Raw genomic sequence first — 26,390 nt, 5'->3', positions numbered from 1 at the left:
CTTTCCAATGTTTTCCCACATTTTGAATCTTCTCTTAATTCAAGTGTAGTTGGTTTTTTTTTTGTTAATTAATTTATTTAAGTAGGGATCATGCCCACCATGGGGCTTAAACTGATGACCCCGAGATCAAGAGTCGCATGCTCTACTGACTGAGCCAGGCAGGCGCCCCAAGTGTAGTTTATTTTAAATAAACATATTGAATAAAAATGTACAGAATATAAATCCTTAGATCAACTTTTTTTTTTTCTTCTTTCTAGACTATAGACCAAGAGTTGGGATCAGGCCTTCCTATTAGACCTGGACGAATGAAAACCATAGATTCAATATGTAACAGACACAAGTGATTAATCAATGTTAAGGTAAACAGAGAAAGAAATCATTAAACCACTTATGCAAAGTAGTACCCCATTCTAAAATCCTGCTAATGTGTCAAACTGAATAAACCTAATACAAAGAAAAGATAACATCAAATACAAGATAACACAAGGAATATGATTCGTTTTAGCCTCCAAGGCTGGAAAAAAATTCATTAGGCAAAGCAAGACACGGTAAACGCTGCCATGTGAAATCAAACTAGGGATCTGAGTCTCTAATTTTGAACTCTTTAATAATTTCTCGTTTATCTTCTAGCATTGAAGTTCCAGAACTGTAAAGCATCTCTTTTCTTTCCTAATAGTGATAAATGTTCTCTGAAAATCCTCTACACCAGTGTTCATCTAACATTGTAAGTTCTGGGACACACTCTACAGAATGAGAACTGTGTCCTTAAAAGGTGTCCACGCATCACTCAAGTTTGAAAAACACTGCTCTCGCTATCACTTTATTGCTCAATTAGTTCCATTTTTCCAAGGAGCAGTCTAAAGCATAAAACTTAGTAAAAGCAGAGCAAAGCAAAACCGAGGCTGAAAGTACCAGTGCTAGGACAAGGCTGCAGCCAAGAGGCGCAGCATCCCCTCTCCCTGACCAGGTCCCGCCCCAGTGGGGGCCAGATCCGCCCACACTGCGCGTGAGAGAGGGAAAATCCAGCGTGGTCACCCAAGCAAACGCGACAGCACCATGCCAGTTTCTCCTGCCAGGGGCTGGGGGACAGCACCTGCCTCCGGGGGTCACGGGGGCTGACCGCCGGGGCGCCCGGATGTGGCCGCGCGGCCCGGGCGGCGGGGGCGGCGCGGACGCCAGGAAGACCGCCAGCAGGCGCGGGGAGGGCTCCCCGGACAGAGGGGTTCGTCCGCGGCCCTCGCCGCCCCGCCGGGCCCCACACTTCAACCGTCCCAGGTCCGCCGGCCGCTTCCCCGCCCTCCCCTCACAGCGCCGGTAAGGCCGCCTCACCTGCTCGGCAGCGCTCGATTCGGCGGCCGGGGCTTCCGGCAGCGGAAAGCTGTGAGCGGAGGGCATCACGGCCACCGCAACGCGGTGGCGGCGGCAACACGGAACCGGCTTCCTGGAGGCTTCGCTCCTTTCCGGGAGCCGCACCGCCGCCCCGGCGCCCACCCGTGCGCGTCACCGCCCGGGCAGGGAGCGCGCACGCCGGCGGGGGGGGCGGGGGAGCGCGGCTCCGGGAGAGGGCCTGAGCCAGGGGCGGGGCCTGAGCCGGGATGAGTGACGTGGAGTGCAGAGCTGTGGGTAATCATGCCAGCGCGGCTGGGCTCAGTGAGTGTCAGAAGTGACAGGGGTAGCGCAGGAGTAACGGGTAGTGTGGCTTGGTTACCGCCAGTCGAAGCTGGTTTGGTAGTCAGCGAGCCGCACTGTGCTCACGACACCGCGGTTACCTTTCCTTTGTGCCCCCAAGGATTATGGAAAATAACACTTGAAAACCTAGGCATTTTAGCTCAACTCTTGTCATGTTTACAACTTAACCAGTAGCTATCCCCGGTTTTTTTTTTTAAGTCTTTATTTAAATTCTAATTAACATACAGTGTAATATTAGTTTCAGATGTACAATTTAGTGATTCAACCATTAAAATCCAAGAAGAGAACACAGGCAGTGACATCTTTGACATCAGCCAAAGCAACTTGTCACTAGATACGTCTCCTGAGGCAGGGGAAACAAAAGCAAAAATGAACTATTTGGATTTCATCGAGATAAAACCTTCTTCACAGTGAAGGAAACAATCAAATTAAAAGGCAACCTATGGAATGGGAGAAGATATTTGCAAATGGCGTATCTGATAAAGGGTCAGTATCCAAACTCTATAAAGAACTTATAAAGCTCAACACCCAAAAAACTAATATTCCAGTTAAAAAGGGGCAGAAGAAATGAATAGACATTTTTCCGAAGAAGACATCCAGATGGCCAACAGACACATGAAAAGATGCTCAACATCACTCATTATCAGAGAAATGCAAATCAAAACCACAATGAGATACAACCTCCACCTGTCAGAATGACTAAAATCAAAGACACAAGAAACAACAGGTGTTAGCAAGGATGTAGGGAAAGGGGAGCCCTCATGTGCTATTGGTGGCAATGCAAAGTGGTGCAGCCACTCTGAAAAACAGTATGGAGGTTTGTTAAAACTTAGAAATAGAACTAGCCTGATCCAGCAATCGCACAACTAGGTATTTACCCAAAGAATAAAAAAATATTAATTCAAGCAGATACACCCACCCCAATGTTTATAGCAACAATGTTCACAATAGCCAAACTATGGAAACAGCCCAAGTGAATGGATAAAGAAGATATGATACATACATATATATATATGATGGAATATTTCTCAGCCATAAAGAACGAATGAAATCTTGCCACTTGCAACAAGGTGGATGGAGCTAGAGAGTATTATGCTAAGCGAAATAAGTAGCTATCCCTGTTTTACAGATGGGGAAGCCTAGGCTCAAACCATCTAGTGACTCTGTCAAGGTCCGCATAATTGGTAAGAGTTAGGATTTCATCCTTGCCAAAAGTATGTTTTGGGGGAGACAGACTGCCCCCACACACAGTGGTTCTGAGAAGACATAGTAGGGTGAACACCAGTTCCTGAGATTGACCTGATGACCTGGTACTTAGTTCAAGGCCACTCTATCTAGCTTGACAAAAAACTGCCTTGAAGTCACAGCGCTGGAAGAGGCATTGAAAATCACAGCTTCCATCCCCTTTCCCTCTTTTTCTACAGGTGAATACATGGCTGTCCAAAGATAGGAAGTGACCAGCTAGCATAGCCACTTTAAAATGTTGTTGTTGTTGTTGTTGTTTTTAAACGAAAGCCCTGGAAATATCTACGTCGTTATTTCTGTCAAGTAAAACAAACTTGGACAGTTACATATTTCAAGCAGAATCCTTCTTGTTCCAGCACCAGCCTGGATCATCTCCTTGGAGTAATGTTTCATCCTTGGATTCTGATACTGTTCATGGAAGCAGGCCAGTAGTGACCAGGGAGCCTGGTAAATACTGTCTTGGGGTGCCTGGGTGGCTCAGTCAGTCAAGCATCTGACTTGATTTCAGCTCAGGTCATGATCTCAGGGTCTTGGGATTGAGTCCTGAGTTGGGCTCTGTGCTCAGCAGAGAGTCTGCTTAGGATTCTCTCTCTCCCTCTACCTCTCTCTGCCCCTCCTCCTGCTCTCTCTAAAATAAATAAATAAATCTTTAAAAAAAAAGGTAAATACTTTCTTTTTACTATTGCTCCACATTAGAATCATAAAGCCACAGAATGTTCGAACCAGAGGGACTGTAGAAACTGTGGTCCAAACGACCTCCTTTTGCTGAGGAACCTGGACCCAGGGAGGTTGAGCGACTTGCCCAATATCCTTGGACACAAAGGGTGAAGCTGTACCGATGGCTCTGACTCCTACATCAGTGCTCATTTGTGGCAATCTGTTTCTATTTTAAAAATGCCCATTTGGATAGCTTACACATTAAACACCTCTGTAATACTTGAGTATAGTTTTTAGAAGCTGAAGTAGTTAGCTACCAACATGTTGTGATTTTAGGGCCAGTCTCCCTCAAAATGATGTGCCCTGCAAAGTCCTTAGCATTTGAGATATTGATTTGGATTACAGTGGCCTCTCTTAAGGAGGCCCCCACTAAAATGACAGACTAGTGTTATTAGCATTTCTTGGTAATTCATATGTAATTACGATCTCATAAAAGCTAGGAAAGAAAAGTATAAAGAACGTATGAAAACATGTAATGTGGTGTATTCATTTCCTAGAACTTCCCTAACAAACTACCCCAAACTGGGTGCCTAAAATGACAGCAGTTTTTTTCTTTCACAGTTCGAGAGGCCAGAGGTCTGAAATCAAGGTGTTGGCAGGGCCATGCTCTCTCTGAAGACTCTAGGAGAGGATCTTTCCCTACCTCTTCTTAGTTCCTAGTAGTTCCCAGCTATCTTTGGCATTTCTCAGTTTGTAGATGCATTGCTCCAGTCTCTGTCTCTGTTGTTGTGTGCTGTTCTCCTGTGTGTCTCTCAGTATCCCCTTTTCTTATAGTCATAACGGATTTAGGGCCCAACATAATCCAATATGATTTCTTAATGTAATTACGTCTGCAGAGACACTATTCCCAAATAAGGTCACATTCCCAGGTTCTGGGTGGATATGAACTTTTGAGGGACACTATTCAGCCAGTACATGAGAGGACCATCCCAGTCTTGTCAGGGAAGACCTTTTTGAAGAAGTGGTATTTGAGGTCACACCCGTCAGATGAACTGGAATTAACTAGAAGAAGGATGAAATCTGGGTCTATATGAAGAAGTAGTACAGTAGAAACAGCAAAGATGCTCTGAAGGGGGAAGGAACACAACTGTCAGAGTGATCCATCAACTTATTCTCACTTATTAACAAAAGAAGCTAAAAACTAAGCTAACCAGAGGGGCGCCTGGGTGGCTCAGTCATTAAGCATCTGCCTTTGGCTCAGGTCGTGATCCCAGGGTCCTGGGATCGAGCCCTTCCAGGGGTCCTACAATTGAGCCCCGCATTGGGCTCCCTGCTCAGCGGGAAGCCTGCTTCTCCCTCTCCCACTCCCCTGCTTGTGTTCCCTCTCTGTCTCTCTCTCTGTCAAATAAATAAATAAAATCTTAAAAAAAACCCACTAAGCTAACTGGAGATAACATTTACTGAGTACTTTATTCTAGGCACAGTTCTAGAGTATTAGAAAACATTTCAAATAGAATGATAATGAAAATACATCAAAATTCATGGAATGCAGCTGAAGTAGCAGTGGGGAAGAAATGTATAGCTTGAAAAGTTTATTTTAGTAATGAAAAAATGTTTGAAATCAATTCTCTAAGTTTCCATCTTAAGAAGTTAGGATAAGAGGGGTGCCTGGGTGGCTCAGTCAGTTAAGCATCCAACTCTTGGTTTTGGCTCTGGTCATGATCTCAGGATTATGGAATCAAGCCCCACAATGGGCTCCACGCTCAGCGGGGAGTCTGCTTGAGATTCTTTTCTCCTTTGCTCCTCCCTTGGCTCATGTGCTCCCTCACTCTCTCTCTCTAAAATAAATAAAATCTCAAAAAAAGAGAGAAGTTAGGATAAGAAAAGCAAATTTTATCAACCTTTTAAGAAAGGAATTATGCCAATCTTATATAAATTCAGAGAAATAGAAGAGGAGGTCAAAATGATCCTGATACCAACAAACAAAAAGGAAAGAAAATTACACATCAATATCCTTTATGGACACAGATGCAAAAATTCTAATAAAATATTGGCAAGTCAAATTCAGCAAAACCAAAAAAGGGTAAGATAGCTTAACTAAGTGGAATTTCTTTTTTTTTTAAAGATTTTATATATTTATTTGACAGAGATAGAGACAGCCAGCGAGAGAGGGAACACAGGGGGAGTGGGAGAGGAAGAGACAGGCTCATAGCGGAGGAGCCTGATGTGGGGCTCGATCCCATAACGCCGGGATCACGCCCTGAGCCGAAGGCAGACGCCCAACCGCTGTGCCACCCAGACGCCCCCTAAGTGGAATTTCTTCAAGAAATGCAAGACTGGTTCAACCTTTCAAAATCAGTCAATGTCATTCATTACCTAAACAGCGTAAAGGAGACAATTCATATGATTCACATGATCTCAGTCAATGGAGAAAAAACATTCGACAAAGCTCAACACTCATTCATGATTTAAACCAAAAAGCTCTCATCAACTATAAAGGGAATGATCTTCCTCAGTTTGATAGGAAAATCTACAGAACTATACATCGACAGAACTATAGCTAACATGGCTGCAAGAACAAAATACCTCATTACCTGTTTGGTATTTTAAAAGTGAAGAAGAATGTGACATCTGGACTGCAGAAGCCATCTCGCAACCATAAGGCAACAGTAATGCAGATAAGAAGGCAATACTAAATATGATGAAATAGAAAGAAAGAGTTGCTTGGGTCTGTCATGGCATCGTGAAACCACTGCCCTAATAACAGCTCCTGGGTCTATCTCCTCACTTCCTGTAATGGGAGGAAAAAAAGCCTTTATTTATTCAAATTAATTTTGGCTGGATATTGCATTACTTGCTGTAAGGTCTTTAAAACTATTTGTGGACTGGTGGATTGAAAACTAGAAGGTCCTTCAAGAGGTCTTATTTCCCAGCTGCCTTTTCTTTAGTTAGTGTAGGGTCTATTTACATTTTATAGATGAGACAGCTGGGCTCTCAGAGGCAAAGCAGCTTGCACAAGATCCCAGGACCAAGAGACAGGATCGTTGAACGTGGAGAATATGAAACTGGGAGGTGGACACGTGAGCCCTAGCCCCTGCTATGCTGCCAGTTGATCGTGTAAGCTCAGAAAAATTTAGTTTACCTCATTGGTCCTCACCATCAATATGTTATTTTTAAAAGGGAGGGGGGAGGTAGCTAGGCTGACCTCTAAGGTCCTTTTCAGGTCTCAAATCCATAATTTCTTTTTTTTTTTTTTAAAGATTTTATTTATTTATTCGACAGAGAGAGAGACAGTCAGCGAGAGAGGGAACACAAGCAGGGGGAGTGGGAGAGGAAGAAGCAGGCTCATAGCGGAAGAGCCTGATGTGGGGCTCGATCCCAGAACGCCGGGATCACGCCCTGAGCCGAAGGCAGACGCTTAACCGCTGTGCCACCCAGGCGCCCCTCAAATCCATAATTTCTAAGAGGCAAAAGAGAAGACTAGGAACAAGGTCCTCCTCTTCCTCCTCCTCCTCCTCTCCCTCCCTATGAAATCAAACATAAAAGAGCTCATTCCTCTTTTCATTGAACTCTGGATTGCTTTTAATTTATGCATATGGGAACCTTGATGAATGGCTCAGTATTTAACCATCAGTATTTCAAACCCAAACAGTATTTGTTTTAAATTATCTCTCGGGAAAAAAAGCCCTTTAACACGGCAATTGTTTGGCATCCTGCTGGCTTTGCTCTTCAAATGTTTTAACCCATCATTCCGGGGAGCCTAAGTTGGCCACACGGTCCCCCCAGGCAGTGTGGATGTTCAGGGGAGGTAACTGTGAGGTGTTGGGTGTCACAGAAACGAAGGAACCAAGGGGCCCCTGGAAATGCTGAGTCATATTGTTCTCCCCTAGTCATGTTTGCCTTCTAATAATTCACGCACAGACAAGTTTTGGAGCAACTTGGCTAATAATCCTATATCCTTGTACAGAATTTGTCTTCAAGGAGATCATAGCACTTGACACACATGACCTCATTTATAAGCTCAGCATTCCTAAGGCAGGGAACCGGCCAAGAAAATTCTTATTTTATGGTGTTTTGTTGTGGAGAGAAAGCACTTGAGCTCCAGAAAGAGCAAGTTACTTAGTTAAAGCAACATCACAATTCAGAGTTTCCTTCAACTTTTTCTCTTCACAGCAGCACGATCAACTGTACATAAAGGGATCATGTGGGATATGGGTCATTACACACACACACACACACACACACACACACACACAAGTAGGGAGTGAGTGGACATGGTTGCTGCTCAGGACCCACCTTCTGTTTTTGGGAACGGTACCTCACATTTCTGAAAGAATACACCCGTCTCACACTGGGTCCATTTGGGTCAGACCACATGACCCTGGCCTGATTAAGCAGAGTAATTTCGTCCCCTGACCACCGTGATTGGCAGAAACATCACGCTACTCTGATCAACGTAAGCCGCCTTCTCCATCTGCAGAAAGGATGAGATTGTGGTTTTCATGTGGTTTTTGTTCCATTTCACAAACCGTTCAGACTTGGGCAGGAGGCAGTGGGTTATTTATTGGGCCCCCTGAATCCCACCACTTCTGTGTTCCTTCCTCACTCCAGCTAACATACCACTGTCCTCCGCATCCTTCATTCATTCCTTATCACGCTGTGGGTAGAGTTGTAACTCGTAGGGAATCATCTCTGGGAATCAGTCGGTGATTAGATGTTATTGGCAGGTTGGCCTCATGCTACCTCCTGAGCACGACACCCCAAGGTCATGACTGAGTCCCCTCCAGCTTTTAAGGCCAAGTGCTAACACGTCTCTACATATCCCCTGGTTCTGACATCCTTAACTGGTTGCTTGCTCCCAGAGTGTTCCTTATTTCCATGCCTCTCTGTCTTTACACATATTTCCTACGACTGGAATAATTTCTTCTTTCTTGATTGCCTATGAAAAAAAATCTATTCATCCTTCAGCTTGCCCCTCTGCTGCTGTGTTATTGTCAAGTTGTTCTTAACCTCCCAGGCAAGAAACTCTCTCTCCTTTATGGCTCAGCACCAACATTTGGTATAACTGCTGTTGGTCTTTGCTAATATCTTATTCCTCTGTGTATTCCTAGCCTGGAGCAAATATGAGTTCAATTCAACAAATACATTTTGTGTGTCCATGATGTGTTCCTCCCATGCCCTGTAAAACTAAGGCTCTAGCTACCTTGCCTTCCACGACAGAAAGAGATTTCACGCAACTCCTGCTGCAATGATCCTACCTTTGCCTGGTCTCCAAATTCATCCCTGTTTCAGATCCATGCCTTATTTTTTTAGAGTCTTTTAGAAACCACAGCTTTACACACTTTCCCATTTTGTAGTTATAAAGATACATTTTTCAAGTTAGGATGATCAAACACGCTCTTTACTTGTATGTTATCTGGATTTGTAATCTCCCGCATCTCTGAATAGATGCATGTACTCTTACTGCCCGTCCTACAGATGTTTGTGTCCATTCTGGAAGGGCGAAAACAGAAGGATTAGTCTCTTTAAAAAAGTAGCATGAAATAGGATGGAGGACACAAAGGGAACAATTACGGCGAGGAAGAGGAAAGATCTCTTTTTTCTTTTTTTATTGTGGTAAAATACATACAACGTAAGATTTACCATCTTAATCATTTTTCAGTGTACCGTTCAGTAGTGTTAAATATCTTCACGTTGTTGTGTAACCAATCTCCAGAATATTTTTGTCTTGCAACACTGAAACTCTATACCCATTAAATAACAACTCCCTAGTCCCACCTCCCCCAACCCCTGGCAACCACCGCTCTACTTCCTGTTTCTGTGGATCTGACGACACTAAATACCTCATATAAGTGGAATCCTATGGTGTTTTTCGTTTGCGACTGGTTTATTTCACTTAGCGTAATGTCCTCAGAGTTCATCCATGTTGTAGCCTGTGTCAGAAAGTCCTTCCTTTTTCAGGCTGAGTAATACCCCTTGTGTGGATGGGCCACATTTTCTCTATCCACGCATCCATTGAGGGGCACTTGGGATGCTACCACATTTTAGCCATGGTGGATAATGCTGCTACGAACACAAGTGTACGGATACTGCTTTGAGACTCTGCTTTCTGTTCTTTTGGATATATACTCAGAAGTTGGATTGCTGGATCACATGGCAAGTCTACTGTTAATTTTTTTGAGGACCTCCCTACTGTGTTCCGTAAGGGCTGCACGTTTGCATTCCCACCAACAGTGCACAAGCGTCCCATTTTTCTCCACATCCTCGCCGACACTTGTCATTTTCATTTTACTTAAAAGCAACTTCGGGCTTGATAGGAGAAGGCAAGTCAAAAGAGAAGCTGAGACCTCTGTGAACGCCTTTCCTAACCACACCCTACCCTACACATCCACATTGTGCAATTAACGTTCATCGCTAACAAGTTCTCTCTCTCTCACTTTTGTTCTGAGCTCTGCACTGGTTCAGTCATCTAAGTGGTCTTCTGACCTGCACCATCAGAAAAGTGTCATCAGATTATAAGCTCATGGTCAGGGCTGTGCCTGCTTAGGATACATTTCGCTTGGCCTAGAGCCCAGCACAGCTCCCACAGCTGCAGCCTTTAGAAGGCACTTTAGAAATGAACAAGCCCTGACTTTCCTTGGTCACCCCGGGAAACTGAGGCAGGCCCAGTGTAGGTGGCCTGCCAGATACAGACAGTAGCGTACAAGCGATGGGTAATGAATGCAGCATCTGCTTTCACAGTTAACATGTCAGCCTCTGAGGAGACGGGCAGAGACAGGTGGTGTCCCTCAGGGCCGTGCCTAGTGTAGTGGAAGTTTCCCAAACACAGAACTGAGGGTGTCAGGTTCAGTTCAGGCTCAGGTCAGGCTCAGGTGCAGCCTCCCAGAGCTGACCCCATGGGAAGGACCTGTGCGTACAGCTGGATTCCCGCTCCCCTGGCAGGAAAGAGCCTGGCCTCCTGACCTGCCAGGTTGCTGTTTGCTGTGGGTTTTTTTTTTTTTTTTTTAAGATTTCTTTATTTATTTGAGAGTGAGCAAGCATGAGCAGGGGGAGGGGCAAAGGGAGAGGGAAAAGCAGGCTCCCCACTGAGCAGGGAGCCCGATGCGGGGCTTGATCCCAGGACCCTGGGATCATGACCTGAGCCAAAGGCAGATGCTTAACCCACTGAGCCACCCAGGCATCCCCATTTGTTGTATTTTTTTTTTAAAGATTTTATTTATTTATTTGACAGAGAGAGAGCGAGACAGCCAGCGAGAGCGGGAACACAAGCAGGGGGAGTGGGAGAGGAAGAAGCAGGCTCATAGAGGAGGAGCCCGACGTGGGGCTCGATCCCAGAACGCTGGGATCACACCCTGAGCCCAAGGCAGACGCTTAACAACTGAGCCACCCAGGTGCCCCCATTTGTTGTATTTTTAAATGGTGGATCCAACCCCGCTTCCTCTGCGAGGAGCCTGCTGCCACTCCTGCTCCGTATCGGGACTTAGGTCCAGTGGTTTACGTTTCTTCCTCTCCTCTCCTTTAATATAATGATTTTAACTGGAAAGATAATTTGAGAAGGTTAAGGAGAATATTTACCATGCCCTAACATAACACCTTGCTTCATTTTTTTGACACGTCTCCTTCCACGTGTATCGATCATGGTACATTTCTGCGATCATGGCATACCTCAGTCCACAAAGGCCGTGAGTAGTATCTACTTTGCTTCCACCTAATTGCTTGGCACTTGGTACAATTCCTGGTGTATTGCGTGTGGTCAATAAGGGGTTATGGAATGAATACTATTTTATAATATGCTGCTTCCATTTAGCATCATAAGAACATTCCCCTTTGTCTCCATAGCATGACTAATTGCAGTCTTTAATGCTTCCACAATAGCATGGGCTAGGAATTTATTAAAGGTTTCCTTATGTCGGAATTTTGAGGTTTCCTCTGTTGTCGTTGCTTTTACTCTTATAGATAATCTTATCGTGAAATTTTTAATGCACATCTTATTTAGCTTTTTTGGTATCTGTTTCAAACAAAAAATTCCCAAGAATGGAATTACTGTGTGTTTAGGAACTTTGGACAACTTTATGATTCAATAAAGATTTCTTAGGGAGCCAGCGCTTTCTGGTAGAGACAATCCATTCACGCCTGCTCTCCGGTGTATATTCACATATCTACTTCTGGAGTGTGTCCAGGTCGATGATGAGGGGCACAGAAGCTATCCCCAAGAGCCCCCTAATTCAGAGCTCTTTGAAGAGTCTGAAGACATTTATTGGAGGCCCACTAGGTGGGGCTGAATAATGTTTTGGTTTCTGAATAACAAAACAGATTATGAACAGAAACGGTGCCTTTCCCTCGGGTCCTGAAATAAAATCCCCAAACCTGGCCCCTATCAGAGCAAAGGCTCCGAGAGACAAAGCATAGCTTCGGGCGATTCTTGCTTTGATGCCGAATGAGCCTCTGAGATCTCCAGTCCGGAGGAGACCTGCGTTAGCTTGCAGGGCTCCTCTAACAAGTGGCCACAAAGGACGACAATGCAAATTATCTCCCAGCTCTGCAGAAGTCTGGCATGGCCTCGCTGGGCTAAGAGCAAGACGTCCACAGGGCTGCATTCCTTCCAGGTTCTAGAGGCTGCCCACAATCTTTGGTTCATACATGGCCCACTTTCTCTGCCTTCAAATCCCGTGTGTCAAATCTCTCAGACTTATCTCCTATTGTTCTCTCTCTCTCTCTGACCATCGTCTAGAAAGGGTTTCTGCTTTTAAAGGGCTGATGTGATTAGATTGGGCCCACCTCAATCATCCAAGATAATCTCCCCATCTCAAGGTCCTTAACCTTAATTACATATGCAATGTCTCATTCAACATGCAAAGTAATGTATTCGTATGTCCTGGGAATAAAGATGTGAACATTTTTGGAGGGAGGGTTAATCTGCCTACTGAGAAGACCTCAAATGGAAATACATTTTTAAATTAAAATACATGCATTCACGGAATATATCACATTATTCGTGAATGATTAATTGGGTGAATCAGGTACGAAGTCAGCATGAGCAGGGAGAACTCTTCCTCACCCCGCTGTATTCAAGAAAATCCTCCAGACGCCAGGTAGATTCTCCAAACCCGCGGCTCTGGACCATTGAAGCTGCCAGTCTCCCCTCCTGTCCAGGTCCAGGCTCTGCACTACTGCCCGCCCCGTGGAAGGTGGGGCCGGAGCTGAAACATGGCACACCAGGCAAAGAGAGAGGACAGGAGAATTGGAGGGAGGACCTGAAGGGAGCCGGAGCCTTGAGAGAGAGCTGAGGAGGCTCCTGTTTGCTAGGTTCTGGTTTATGGTGGCTCCTTTTGCAAGAACAGCATTTTCTTCCTTGGTGGTCTTCATGCCTTGGCCTTCTCGTGCTCCTGAATTTTTTCCACCTGGATCTCACGTTTAGGAAATGGCCCCCTGGAGAGGCTCTCTGATGAATGACCCCGGGTGTGCGAGCGTGTGTGTGTGTGTGTGTGTGTGTGTGTGTGTTTGGAGCTGCAAGATGAGATTAACTGAGTCCTGTTTTTTTCATTTGTCACTAACATGAATGGAAGTACAAAGGAGAGTATAGAAGGGCATTCAGATTTCTTTCTGGAAAGCCTGGAAGGTCAAGGTGTGGGCTGAGAGAGGCCACTGAGTTCAGGGTTATAGATCTGATGGCAACATGAGCAGCCAATGAACTTCTCTGGGGATGCTATGATGGGCTCTGGGCCTGGGGTTCAGGGCTCAGCCGGTACAGCTGACCGAGTCTTAGCTCCTCGCCTGTCCTGAAGGCATGTTGGCACCAGATCCTTTCTCAAGCCCGGCAACGAGACTTCAGACTCACCACTAGATGGCACCCCATCTGCTGCTCTCCCCCCACAGCGCAGCAAGGCGGTCAGAAACATGTGGTCTGAGGCCCGTGCCCTCCGTGGAGCAGAGCCCATTACAGGACAGACAGGGTTGCTCACCAAGTTCTACTTGGTAAGACACAGCCACTCCTGTCCCTGGTTTTGCTGAATTCCATTTTGGTATCCACCAGGACCAAACGAGGCAGTTTTTGCTTCATTCTCTGGATCCAATCATAGGCTTAAAATAAATAAATAAATAAATAAATAAATAAATAAATAAATAAATAAATAAATAAAAGATCCTTTCATTCCTGGGGCTCCAGAAAAAAAGTGTGAAAACCGATTTGTTTTGTAATTGTGTCTTGCTTATTTGTTTATAGGCAACACGGAGCCAGACTGACTTGGGTTTGAGCTTTGGCTCTCATCTTCTGGGCAGTCCTTTCTGGGCCTCAGTTTTCCTCTAAAATGAATCATCCCTGCCTGATGGGGTTGGCAAAGAGTAAAATGAAGAATGACGCAAGGTGTTCAGCACAGTGCCCGGCACTTGGCAGGCGCTTTTCTGTCTCACTTCTTCCCCAGATGGAGCAGGAGCTCTGTCCCATGCACCTGCGTCCGCTCGCAGCGGTCCTGGGGCCTGGCGTGTAGGCGCTCCTCCACATGTGCTTTGAACAAATGAACAAACTAGTTCAGGAATAGAACTCACTCACCTTACTAGACTAATCTATTACTGAAATACCAAGTTTTGTAGAGGACTCAGCAGATCGTATCTCCTACCTGAAGTTTCTAACAGACTGATTATACGAGACAAGATTAATCAAGGCACATTTAAGAGTAAGCACAGGGGCACCTGGGGGGCTCAGTGGGTGAAGCAGCTGACTCTTGAATTCAGCTCAGGTCTTGATCTCAGGGTCCGGAGTTCAAGCCTCGTGCTGGATTCCTCACTAGGCATGGAGCCTGCTTTAAAAAAAAAAAAAAAAAAAGAGTGAGCGCAGAAGCCAATAAATTAAAAATGATTAAAAATGCATGGTACAGACTTTATAATTCAGTTTATAGTTCCTCCAACAGGGCTCAGCTTTTCAAATTCCGACATTCACAGTGCTAGTTTACATCTCTACTGTTGGTAGTAGGCTGGACATTTTGATGAGAAACAAGAAGACTAATTTTGCAGCAGGGACACTGTGCTTACAGGGCCAACTTGGGTGGGAATCCAGTAGACAGCATGAGAGCAGGAAGCTTCTGGGGATGGGATGGAGGTGCCTGGAGACAGAAAAAAGGAATTAAAAAAAAGGGAAGTGAGACGATATTGAAGGTAACATTAAGCCAATGCACCGTTTGGCTGATGATTTTTTTCCCTCTTTCTTTGTGTGAATAAAGTCACAGAGTTTAAATCTGGAAGCTACTTTTCCTCTCCCACTCCCCCTGCTTGTGTTCCCTCTCTCGCTGGCTGTCTCTCTCTGTGTCAAATAAATAAATAAAATCTTTTAAAAAAAAATCTGGAAGCTACTTTAAAAGTGTTCTGGTTTGATCTCATACCCAAAATAGAAGCCTTTACATAATATCTCTGACTAGGGGCATTCAAATCACTGCTTAAGTACGTTTAGGGACAGGGAGCTCACCACCTCAGAAGAAAGCCCCCCTCTTGTCAAACAGTTCGAATTGTAATTACGAGATGGAAACTTGTCCCTCCCTTGATCACATTGGTGCTGATTCTGCTCTGGAGACCCTTTTTTTTTTTTTTTTAAAGGTTTTATTTATTTATTCGACAGAGATAGAGACAGCCAGCGAGAGAGGGAACACAAGCAGGGGAAGTGGGAGAGGAAGAAGCAGGCTCATAGCGGAGGAGCCTGATGTGGGGCTCGATCCCAGAACGCCGGGATCACGCCCTGAGCCGAAGGCAGACGCTTAACCGCTGTGCCACCCAGGCGCCCCTCTGGAGACCCTTAAATTAAGTTTCCTCCCTCTTCCCGAAGTCAGTTCTTCAGATTGAGAAGAGCTCCTGTCAATCACATCTCTCTCAACTTTTTCTCCCCTAACGTTCCCGCTGCTTTCAGACTTTTTCAAAGGACTCTTGCCTCTCTTAGACCACAAACTATCTGGAGCAGAGCGAGCGAACAATCGCCGGAAGGCCATCTTGCGCCTTAGCTTCCCGGCTATGCCATGGCGCACCGCTAGATGGCGCTAAGGACAAGGCCCCACTCTGGTCCTCTAAGACTACTATAAAGATTGCCCTCTTCCCCTAAGAAGTTATCAGTGCCAACCCCATCTTGCGTCGCATCCGTTTTCCTCAGTGGCCACCAGAGGCATTTGCAGTGACTCAGGACCACCCTAGCTCTCATCACAATCCTGGTCTGTATGTACCTGACATGGACATTCCTGTCCAGTACCGGCCCTCCTTCTCTTGATGACAGCATTAGTTTTCCTTTGAAAAACCATTTCCTTACTTGCCAACATGTGGTTCTGGTGAGTGCTGTCCACCATAAGCGGGCCCGGGATGCAGGCCTGGCCGATCAGAGATGCCTCCCCACTAACCACAGTGGATGGTTGGGGTTGGGATTTCACTGGTGTGATAAGGGAAGAGGCAGTGGCTGAAGACCATGTTTATCTGTTGGACAGCATCCACTACTCTGTGGGGAGAAGCTGCCTGAGAATGTAGCCAACGCAGAGGAAGCCCCCTGAGCACTTGTTTGGGTCCCTGATGCATCTGAGACTAAAGCCAGCAGTCCCGCTGGACTTCAGGTATGCGAGCAAATAACTTCTCTTTTCTTTTGCTTAATTAAGTTTGAGTTGGATCTCTGACATTTGAAACTGAAAACTCCTAAAATAATTCCTAACCTGACTCACCCTCCCAGCTCTCTTCTCTGGGGGCACATTTCACTGCGCCCTCTTGGAAGACATGTTGAGAGCTTGCCACATTCCCCGGTATATTCTCACCTCTTCCCTGAATGCCCCGCCCACCCCCTTTCATTAAGTGAAATCTGGCGCCCCTTCAGGACACTGGCTCCCTGCAGCACTCTCGGAGGACGGATTGATTTCCCTTCCCCTCACGTGTACCCCTCAGGGCCAGGACGTGGGTAGGAGCTCGTCTTGCTCTCTACCGCCATTTAAAAACCACTTCTTTTCCTTCTACTCCAAACTCTCCAGCTTCGCTTGAGCTCGGTGTCCACCTGTCCTTACTGCTCACTGATGACTTCAGCTCTTGTCTCATTGACCTCCCCCCCGGCCCTCTCCCTGTCATTCTCAGCAACTTCAACAGCCACACGAATGATTCTTCCAACACGTGGGCCTTCATCACTGGGGCCACCCTAGACCTCCTTATCACCGTAACCACAACACATCTAAAAATCTCAAATTCATATCCCACTTCCTATCATCTTTTATCCTTACAGCTCACCTAACCAGCAGACCTCTGTACAAAATTCTTTGACCTTAAGACTACAAATTCACCCCCATATTCTGGATCCTACGGTCCATCACTGTAATCACTCCCCCGAAAAAATCCTAAATTCCTTGGCTGTCTTTTCTTCTATTACACTCACCATGTTGTATTTTTTAATGACTTATTTACACTGGCAGAATCCTTTTTGCTGAATGGCTCAGGGTTAGAGTTGGTCAAAAGTGAGGTTGTGCAAGATTTGGGAGGCAAAGTGCAATAGCAGCCATCATGCCCTGAAAGTTGTTGTTGGTGAGAGGCAGACACAGAAGTGCCAGAAGTTCCAGGTGGTACTGACTCTTCCCCTGTCTGGGTCTCCTTTCCCACCTGCTGGCATAGCTGATCAGGTGACACCAGGTGGCCCACTCTAGACACTTCGGTGTGAACTCACAGACACAGTAGCAGTGGAGAACCAACAATCATCCTTGGACTTCTACACCAGCCTCCTTTGTGGTCTTACTGCAGTAGCTAGATGTGGCTAGCTTCCAGAATTCCTACAGATGCCCACTCATTCCCCAGTGCTAGGGCTGGTTCATGGCTTTTCTCTGATTCTTCAGCTCTCAGCTCCAAATTTGGACTTTTACTTCCCCAGCTCCTCCCAAGATTGTGTAAGTGCTAATTACTATAATAAGCTCCTTTTTCCAGAAAGCTTACTTAGTTCAATCCCAATGACACACTTTCTTTGAGCTTGCCCCAGAGAAAAGTATTGCTGGAGAAAACACACAATCCTACTAACTAGTTATCCTTTAATTCATGACTACATAGTAGTCATCTGATTTTGTCTGTCCAGAATCCTTTCCATCTTCTTCAGGTAATAACACCACAGTTTTGCTGGATGAAGTATCCCCCTCCCACTGAGCAATAGAATTGCTTGGTGAGTCTTACAATAGAATCATTGTCCATTGCCTCAATCTGGCCAATCAGATGCTCTCTCCTTGGAATCTGAATGTGGGGGGGATGGAACCCACTCATCCCAACAGCTGCTGTCTATGAGTTTTTGCTATGGAGTCCCTGGTAATCTGGTCCTTTGGCTTTTCCTAGGACCACGTGAACTCTCTCCATTCCTCCAACAGATTTGTTGCTTAACTTAGCTAGAGTCAATATCCGAGGCTTGCAGGAACCTCACATGGGCACTCTGCTCCGCGCAGCAGTCCTGCTGTGCCTCCCCCGTCAGTTGCAAGGCACTTATTTTACAACTTTCCCTTCTCATACCTCCATTCTGCTCCACCCAACTTTAGGCTCATTCTTCATTCAGAAAATGGAAGCGTGTAACATCTTCCTACTGCCAAGCCTGCAAACCTACTGGCAGTGGACTCCACCCTCTGTGCTCTGGACCCATCTCCGCTTGCCAGCTCAAAGATGACATGCCTCTCCTTCTACTCTCCTGACCGTCACTTACCCTTCTCTGGATCCTTCCCATTTGTCCTCATACCTTCCATCTTTTCAAGTACATCCTTCCTTGACTCTACAACCTCCACTGGGTGCATCCCATTCTCTGCTCCCCATCACAGCAAAACATCTAGAAAAGGTTGTTTCTACTTTCTCACTTTCCATTCTGTCTTCAAGCCACTCCAACTGGGCTTCCATTCTCAATATCCCAGCCAAAGCTGCTCTGGGATTATGGCCACAAATGACTTCCATGTTGCCAAATTCTGTGGCTACTTCTCTGTTCTGCTCTTGTGTGCTCCCAGCAGCACTCAACACAATTAGCCCCTCCCCCATTTTCTGAGATTCCTCTCTCTCTGACACCCCAAACTCCATTGTCCTCTGCCTCACTCATTGCTCTAGAGATGATATCCAACTCCACCATTTTCCCTCCTTTATTTCTTTCATAGTATTTATCATACTATAATTATCTTGCTTATTGTTTTCACATACTAGCTTATTTTTAGTATCTCCTTATATTCACACCAGAATGTAAAATTCTTTGGGACAGGAATTTAGTTCGTTGTCTGTACTGTTCAACTGGCACATAGTAGGTACTCAGTGTCTTTTGAAAGATAAGCATGACATGTTTCTCAGGCCTTTTATCATCAACTCTGAACTCCCTTCTCAACGAGGCCCTGACTCTTGGGCTCCTGTGTTTGTCTCTGCTTAGTCAAGTTTTAGCAAAAATTCTGGGTCAATTGAGCCAAAACTCCCACCCTTGATTTCTGGGCAAATTCCTTACCCTCTTACCCCTCCCTTCCCCAATATCTCACCAGTCTGGCCTGCCTTCGGCAAAAATCCTGTCAAGTTGGTTTAGCCGGAATCCCCTCTACCCCTCATGTTTCATCTTAGCAACTTTCCATCCACTGCCTCTGCTCCTGGGCTATAAATCTTCACTTGTCCTTGTTGTATTTGGAGTTGAGCCCAAGCTCTCTCCCTTACTACAAAACTCCATTGTAGATGTCCTCGCTGAATAAAGTCTGACCATATAGTCTTTAACAAGTATCACGAAAATTTCTTTAAGGATCCTATAGTTCTGTTAAGACAGCCTGAATCCACTGCTATTTTTGGCAACCACATCTAAGGCTGCCTCACTGAAGTACATGTAAATGGGGCCCCCTGGAGTTGTGCAACATGGTGGCTCCCATGTTGGCCAGCACTAAGCAGGGGGAGTTATATGCATTTTCAAACATTTTTAATAGACATGCTATTAAGTCAGTTTTCCTCCTTTCTCTGTGTAGTTTCCTCTTCTCCTCTTCTCCTACTCCTCTCCTCTTCTCCTATTCCCCCTCCCCTTTTTATATAGAAAAGAAATCTTTATACTTCTTCTTCGTAGAAGAGTTTGGGTCCATCCTTCAGGTCCACTGAGTTTGGAATCTTGCTTTTGTCACTCAGCACCTTAGTTACAGGTTACCTGAAATTTGGATAAGCCTGCTTTCTCCATTTTCATTAAAACGCTGAACGGGATAGGGGACGTGAGTGGCTCAGTCGGTTGAGTGTCTGGTCATGATCCCGGAGTCCCTGAGCAGCTCCCTGCTTAGCGGGGAATCTGCTTCTCCCTCTCCCTCTGCCCCTCCACCCACTTATGCTCTCTCTCTCTCAAATAAATAAATAAAATCTTTAAAAAAGTGCTGAACAGGATAAAGTCAAGGATAGAGATCTGTGACACACTGGTAGAGACCTTCCCTCAGGCTGATGTGAATAGAAGTCAATCCTCTTTAGACTTCCCTTAGCACATTCTCATCTTATGCACACCTTGCTCTCAAATTGCTCAAAAAAGAATGTTTCAGAATAATGAAAATAATCAAATTGATTCATGTATAGAAGGACCCAACAGATTAGGTTTCAGTTCTCATCTCGGTACTTACTAGATCTATGAACCCGCACAGGCCACTCCAGTGCTCTGTGTGCAGTATCTTCCGTCTGTAAAACGAGGGTATCGTGGTTTTGAATTTAGTTGCAGGGCGCTGGATGAGTGGCTCTCTTGAAGTACACGAGTGCTTGAGATTGTAATTCTGTGACTCCCACCAGGTAGGGGCCTTCTCATGAACGTAGTGGTCTTTTGTCATCCCCTTGAGTGTTATTTATAGTAGTTAGACATTGGGAGGAAACCCTATTAACCACCAATAGGATATAAATTACGATATACATACATAAAGAGCTATTTCACAGTAATTAAAATTCATGTGGTAGACAGATTCTTAATGATGTGGAGAAATAAATGAAAATAATGATTTTATTTAAAAAATGATCCCTGAGCAATATGGAAGGAAGTAGATGAAATTGTCAAAAGTGGTTATTTTGGGATGGTAGGATTATTTATAATTTTTTCCATTAATTTTATTTAGCTCTGTGTTTTGACGTCTTTACACGAGTATATATTACATATACTAGTTTTAAAAACCTGGGAAACTTTTGGAGATACCTATAACATGAAAAGCTTTATAAATGTTTATGCCCTTGAACTATATGAATGTTATTTTGAGGACTTAATCTAAAGAAATAATTCAAGTTACAGAATATGCGGCCTACAAAGATGGGAATGTGATGTTATTTATAAAAGTATAACATTGGAAATAGTCTAGCAATGCAGGAGTGATAAGATAAAAACACATCATCTACTTAAAACAAAGGCAGACTTTTGAAATTGTGTATGTAAAGTCTATAACAACAAAAGCTTACGAAGTGAGAAAGTAGAATAGAATTATATTCTGATTGCAACTCTATTGTTTTTTTAAAAAGGCAAAAAGTAAAGCACTAAAAATAATCTGGACTATAGAAGAGTGATTGTTTTGGGTGGCGAGGCTCAGGATCATTGTGAAATGTTACTTCTACTTTTCTACACTTTCCAAATACGAGCGTTTGTGCAAATAGAAAAGAAATGTACATTTAAAACTAAAAAGTACCTGCTTTCTGGGAGGGAGACTGGTGGGTTGAGCTTATCTCTCTCTGAGGAGCCTCCTTGTGGGGTTGTGGGGAGACAGGACTGATAACTGCTGTCCTTGAATATTCAAGGGCCCCAGCGCCGCACCCCAGACTGGGGGCTCCGGGGCCCCAGTCACTCACTCACTGTCAGATACAGCCTTCTCTGTCCCAGCCCCACACAGCCTGGGCCCCCAAGGTCTGGTCCGCAATGTAGGTCTCCCCCACAGGTGCTTGAAACCCCCAGAGAGATAGGGAGGGCGCCTTCTATCCACTCAGAAAAAGCCCCTTGTTCACTCATTGTACCTTCTCCTAACTCCTTCCGCATGGGACACTTTGGATATCGATGCTGATGCTGACGAATAGCTTACTGAGTTCCTAGAATATGCCAGTGATATTTTAATGAATCCTCACAGTGAAGTCTGTGCACCCTTGAGAGATATGCAGACTCGCCCTCGTTTTACAGATCAGGAAGCTGAGATTTAGAGAGATTAGGCCATTTCCTCGAGATCCCACAGCTAGTAAGCGGCGGATCTAATCGACTATCCCTGGTCCGCGCTGGACCATCATGATGCAGGTTGCATCCCCAGCCTTGGCTCTAGGCGGTCCTGTCTCCCCCTCCTCCTACAGGTATGACCCCATCACTGGCTAGGGCTGTCTTTTCCCACATCACCCTCCAGTCATCCTTCTCCCCCCAGCTCCCTGAGATCCGAGGCAGCAATTTCAGTGGCCTTTGCGTGTACCCCCCCACACACCCCATGGCATTCTCCCATTACCCCTCTGAATGGCATTTATATGACCAAACTGAAGCGATACAGGTAAGTCACAAGGCTGCAGTGGACAACCAAAATGTAAACTCCAGAGTGTCCGTTTTTTTGTCACCGTCTTAGGTGTCCGTCGTGGGGCAGAATGTGCCTGACTTTTCTCTGTATCAGCCGCAGCACCTAGCACAGGGCCTGACACCTCATGTGAACGCAAGAAGTTTTCTGAACAAATGAATGAGAGAAAGAACACGTGGACGTGTTCATGCTATCACATATAGTTTCGGTTTCTTCCTCTGTAAAATAGATACGAGTTGGGAGCTGCCGGAGGGCAGGGAACGAATCGCATTCCTAGCGTGTCTCCAGCACTCAGTGCATTGTCCGTAGACCGGATGTAGAGTCAATAAGCCTCAGTTGGCTAGAGTGAGTTCCCCTGGGCTCCTGGTAGGGGTCTGAGAACGGGCGAAGCAAGGCCCGATGCATGCCAGGTCTCAGAGGACGTTCTGCTGTTAAGTTCCCCAAGTGGATTGTGCCGTATGCCCCCTTAGTGCAGAGGCCACGTGCAAAGTGTGCTCCTGAATCTCCAGGAGTGGTTCCCCCTGAGAGCTGGTCCCAGGCCTCTGCGCCGAGCTTCAAGATTCTAAAACTTGCTCAGGCCCAGACCCAGCTTCCTTTGGAGAACTGAGGCCTGGAACCACCCTGGCTTTCCATCGCTGTTTGCTAAGCAACTATGAAGGGTCAGGCACCGGAATGGGCTGCGGCCGCTTTTCAGGCAAGAGCCCTTTTAATTGCTTTGAACGTATGTATGTCGGTGGTTAAGGAAATGCAGGAGGGTAAGATGACCCCCCAGGAGCGGTTTCCCACACAGCCCCTGACAGGTGCTCTCTGGGGGAAGGCTCTCCTGCCTGCCCACCTGCCCGGGAATGTACAGCTCAGAATATTCTAGCAAACAGCCTCGTTTTGCACTCATTTTCCTTTTCCCCTCTCAAGTTCCCTCCCTCTCTTCCTTGCCCACCACAGAACCTACATACAATCAACTCTCCAACAGCATTTTTGAGTGGAGGACGGAATGAGCCTTGTCCTCCCCTCCCTTTGCTCGCCTGCCCTCTCTCGAGCGCGCGCACACACACACACACACACATATTTCCCCTTCAGCCACTCTCACCGCCATGCCAACACAGCAGCCTCGAGAACTACTGGAGTCTTTATCTTATTTTGCTCCCACATTCAGGGAATTCCAAAGGCTCAGGGTCACCCAGGTGCAAAAAGCCCTTCAAACCCTTGGAGTGACTCAGCAGCCGGGTGGTCAGCACAGGACCCAACCATCAGAGGGGTCACCTCCCTGCCTTCTTAAAGGGGCCATATTTAGCAGGTCTGCTCTGACTCAGTGGAAAAGCTTCATTTCCATCAGGTTGGAGGATATCAGGTTTCAACCAAGCGTACAGGTGTTCAGTTGAGAAGGGCTGCTCTGGCTGGAGACTGGAGGGCGCGCCTACTCTCCAAAAGCAGCATGGTGGGTGTGGGGCTGTCCCAAGCTCTATCATCTGAGGTACAGCTGAGAAGTCCCTTCCCAACTTTGAAACTCCTTGAAACAAACTGTGGGAGGGACCGTTGGCAATCACACTCTACTAGAAGTAAGAGCATTTACAGTTTACCAAGTACCTTTACAGACAAATATCGCGTTGGAGCCTCACCACGACTATCGGGGATAAGAAAGATTGTTATTACCATTTCACAGATGAGAAAACTGAGTCCCAGCAAGGAAGCAGAGCTTGTACAAGGCAGTGGTACAGCTGGAACTCAAACCCAAGTCTTCTGGATTCCAGAGCCAATCTCCTTAGTCTTACTGGGTTCCCTCTTTACTCTGCCCCCATTACGATGGCAGATCCCTCTGGTTTGGTAATAATCTCAGTGCTGAATTATCAGCTAACACTTTTGCAGTGACAAGCAGAGGTTCACTGAGGACATGATCACACTGTGACACCTGGGGGAGGGCTGCACCTGAGGACTTGGAAGAACCCCAAGCACGCCAAACCCCACCTGTCGGCCAGGGCCGTGCTGCGTGAAATGAGCCAGCCTACGCCTCGGTACCTATGTTTTGCCCCCCTGAGGTGAGATTTCCTCAGTTCCTTAGCAGGCCATCTGTCTCTCTGCCACCATTTCTTCCAGGGTGACAGGGGACTTCTGTGTCTGCATCCTCTCAGCTTCCATGTGGCTGAGTGGCCAACCCAGCTGAGTGTGGCCCGTCTCATCTCCAGGCCCGCCAAACAGCCACGTGCCCCATATTGTCCCGAGCCCTTTGCTGGAGGTGGCCGGGCGCCCCACACTGGCCTGCGGGAGGAGCCCGCTGCCAGGGGGGCATCCACGTCCGGGAGGAGAAGTCCCATCAAGGCTGGGCCCTGCCCTGCGTTATGCCCCTCTGTTCCCAGGTGAAGCCAGGTCACCAGCAACACTGAGCGCTGCCTCAGAATTGTCTCAGGAGCGCCTGGGTGGCACAGTGGTTAAGCGTCTGCCTTCGGCTCAGGGTGTGATCCCGGCGTTATGGGATCGAGCCCTACATCAGGCTCCTCCGCTATGAGCCTGCTTCTTCCTCTCCCACTCCCCCTGCTTGTGTTCCCTCTCTCGCTGGCTGTCTCTATCTCTGTCAAATAAATAAATAAAATCTTTAAAAAAAAAAAAAGAATTGTCTCAAAGGGTCCCCTGCCGCTGAGGCTGGGAGCACAAACAGGGAGGGGCGGCCCCACCCATGGTGGTGACGGGTGCGGCTCCCCGGGCTGCTTACGGGAGCCGCAGGCCCTCTGTGCACCAGGAAGGAGGGTAGCTTCATTTCCCGCCGCCACTGCCCTCACCTCCAGGAAACTCGGCAGCAGCTCCTTTAGCCCGCTATGCTTCCCGCCTCAGGAGCAGAGGCAAGGGACTGCCTGCCTTGTGCTTTCCCACAGCTCTCATGACATTTCTCTGTTTCTCCACCTCCCCTAGGGACCCTGCACTTGCTCCTGTGGTAATTACACGATAACGGGAACTGACAAAAATAAGCCAGTGTCTACTGAGCCTATCAGGCTTAGTAAATCTTCGTAAATCTTCAAACCATGTGGAGTAGGTATCGCCACCCCCATCTTACAGCTGAACAAATGGAGACTCAGAGAAGTCAAGAAACTTGACCAAGGTCACCTAGCCGGTAAGTGGCTGCCTGGAGCCCCCACCCCCACCCCCTGCACTTGCCCATGTGGGCCTGCTCCACAGTCTGGATCACTCTTGACAGTTTCTCCCCAACCCGAATCCACCAATCCCGTATTCCATCAACCAGGCCCCCCAGTCAATACATGTCTACAGAGACCCCACCTCCCCACCCTCCACCCTCCACCCGTGGGCCTGGGCACCTGGAGGGATTCAAAAGGCAGAAAGCCATAGCCCCTGCCCTGAGTTGCTGAGTGACTGGCTAAGGAGACAAGACAAAGACCAGAAATTCACACCCAAATTCTTTGCCGCCCCTGCCAGGTCACTTCCCCGCTCTGGGCCTCAGTCTCCTGATCTGCAAAATGAGTGGGCTATACTAGGAGATCGCAAGTACAGAATCCTGCTTACCTGTGATCAGCTGAGCATGACCCACCTAATGAGAAGGTGGGGATCCTGGGGCCTGGGGACTAGGACTGTCCCAGGACATAGCTAGAACCAAGCCAAGAAGAGAAAACCACGAGATTTGACCCTTAGAAGAAAACTTGTTACTAAGAAGAGGACTAACACCCAAGAATGGACCCAGTGGAGGCCAGGTGAGTGGGGAGGAGGCTCACTGTCTCCCCGTCCTTCTGTGACCCACAAAGCCCAGAGGGCATCCTGGTGTGGGCCTCCCCTGAGTTCTTGGGCGCCGAGGGAAAAGTAAGCTGTTTGCTTCTGATCCTTTCCCTTCCAGGGTACAGCAGGGTGCCCTGAGAGCAGTAAGCCTCTGGAGGAGTCATTTCGAAGCCGTTCTCCTTAGAAACAAGACACCGGGTTTGAGTTTGGGGGAGTGCAGTGAGGCACCTGGAGATCTGGAGATGAGGGACAGGCCCCGCTGACAGGCTGCCTTCCCTGCAAGGCATCTGGGTACAAATGCTCGCAGCTCACAGCGTGTCCTGAAGAAGACAGAGGGTTACGGAAGCGAGGGGGTGGGGGGATGGGGTAAAGGGGTGATGGGAATTAAGGAGAGCACATGTGTTGAGCACTGGGTGTTATATGCAACTAATGAATCGTTGAACACTACATCAAAAACTAATGATATGGGGCGCCTGGGTGGCGCAGTCGCTAAGCATCTGCCTTCGGCTCAGGGCGTGATCCCAGCATACTGGGATTGAGCCCCACATCAGGCTCCTCTGCTGGGAGCCTGCTTCTTCCTCTCCCACTCCCCCTGCTTGTGTTCCCTCTCTCGCTGGCTGTCTC

General features: G+C 46.8%; 1 protein-coding gene and 2 long non-coding RNA genes across 6 annotated transcripts in view; 1 reads left to right on the top strand and 2 right to left on the bottom strand.

Annotated features, from left to right (window-relative positions):
* The window catches only part of ENTPD4 (ectonucleoside triphosphate diphosphohydrolase 4), a 37,002-nt gene extending 35,486 nt beyond the window's left edge, over positions 1-1,516 (bottom strand). For both annotated transcript variants that reach the window (XM_045774060.2, XM_045774061.2), the window contains exon 1: positions 1,330-1,516. The gene's annotated coding sequence lies outside the window, so the exon portion shown is untranslated. The remainder of the gene's footprint in view (positions 1-1,329) is intronic.
* Positions 1,517-9,202: 7,686 nt separating this feature from the next.
* On the bottom strand, positions 9,203-16,061 carry LOC123777363 (uncharacterized). Of its 2 annotated transcripts, none has more exons than XR_006775636.2 (4): positions 15,875-16,061; positions 14,620-14,690; positions 14,281-14,390; positions 9,203-13,671 (listed from the first exon to the last, which is right to left on the bottom strand). It is a non-coding gene; the product is annotated as an uncharacterized LOC123777363 (long non-coding RNA). The 2 variants fall into 2 exon arrangements; XR_015726544.1 differs by having other exon boundaries at positions 9,203-11,127.
* On the top strand, positions 15,697-26,134 carry LOC123777362 (uncharacterized). Of its 2 annotated transcripts, none has more exons than XR_006775635.2 (4): positions 15,697-15,783; positions 16,047-16,169; positions 24,954-25,152; positions 25,473-26,134. It is a non-coding gene; the product is annotated as an uncharacterized LOC123777362 (long non-coding RNA). The 2 variants fall into 2 exon arrangements; XR_006775634.2 differs by having other exon boundaries at positions 15,697-15,893.
* Positions 26,135-26,390: the final 256 nt, after the last annotated feature.

This window comes from Ursus americanus, chromosome 13, assembly GCF_024610735.1.
Source record: "Ursus americanus isolate L20-20 chromosome 13, mUrsAme1.1.p, whole genome shotgun sequence".
Lineage (NCBI taxonomy): Eukaryota > Metazoa > Chordata > Mammalia > Carnivora > Ursidae > Ursus > Ursus americanus.
This window is presented reverse-complemented; position numbering and strand designations above follow the sequence as displayed.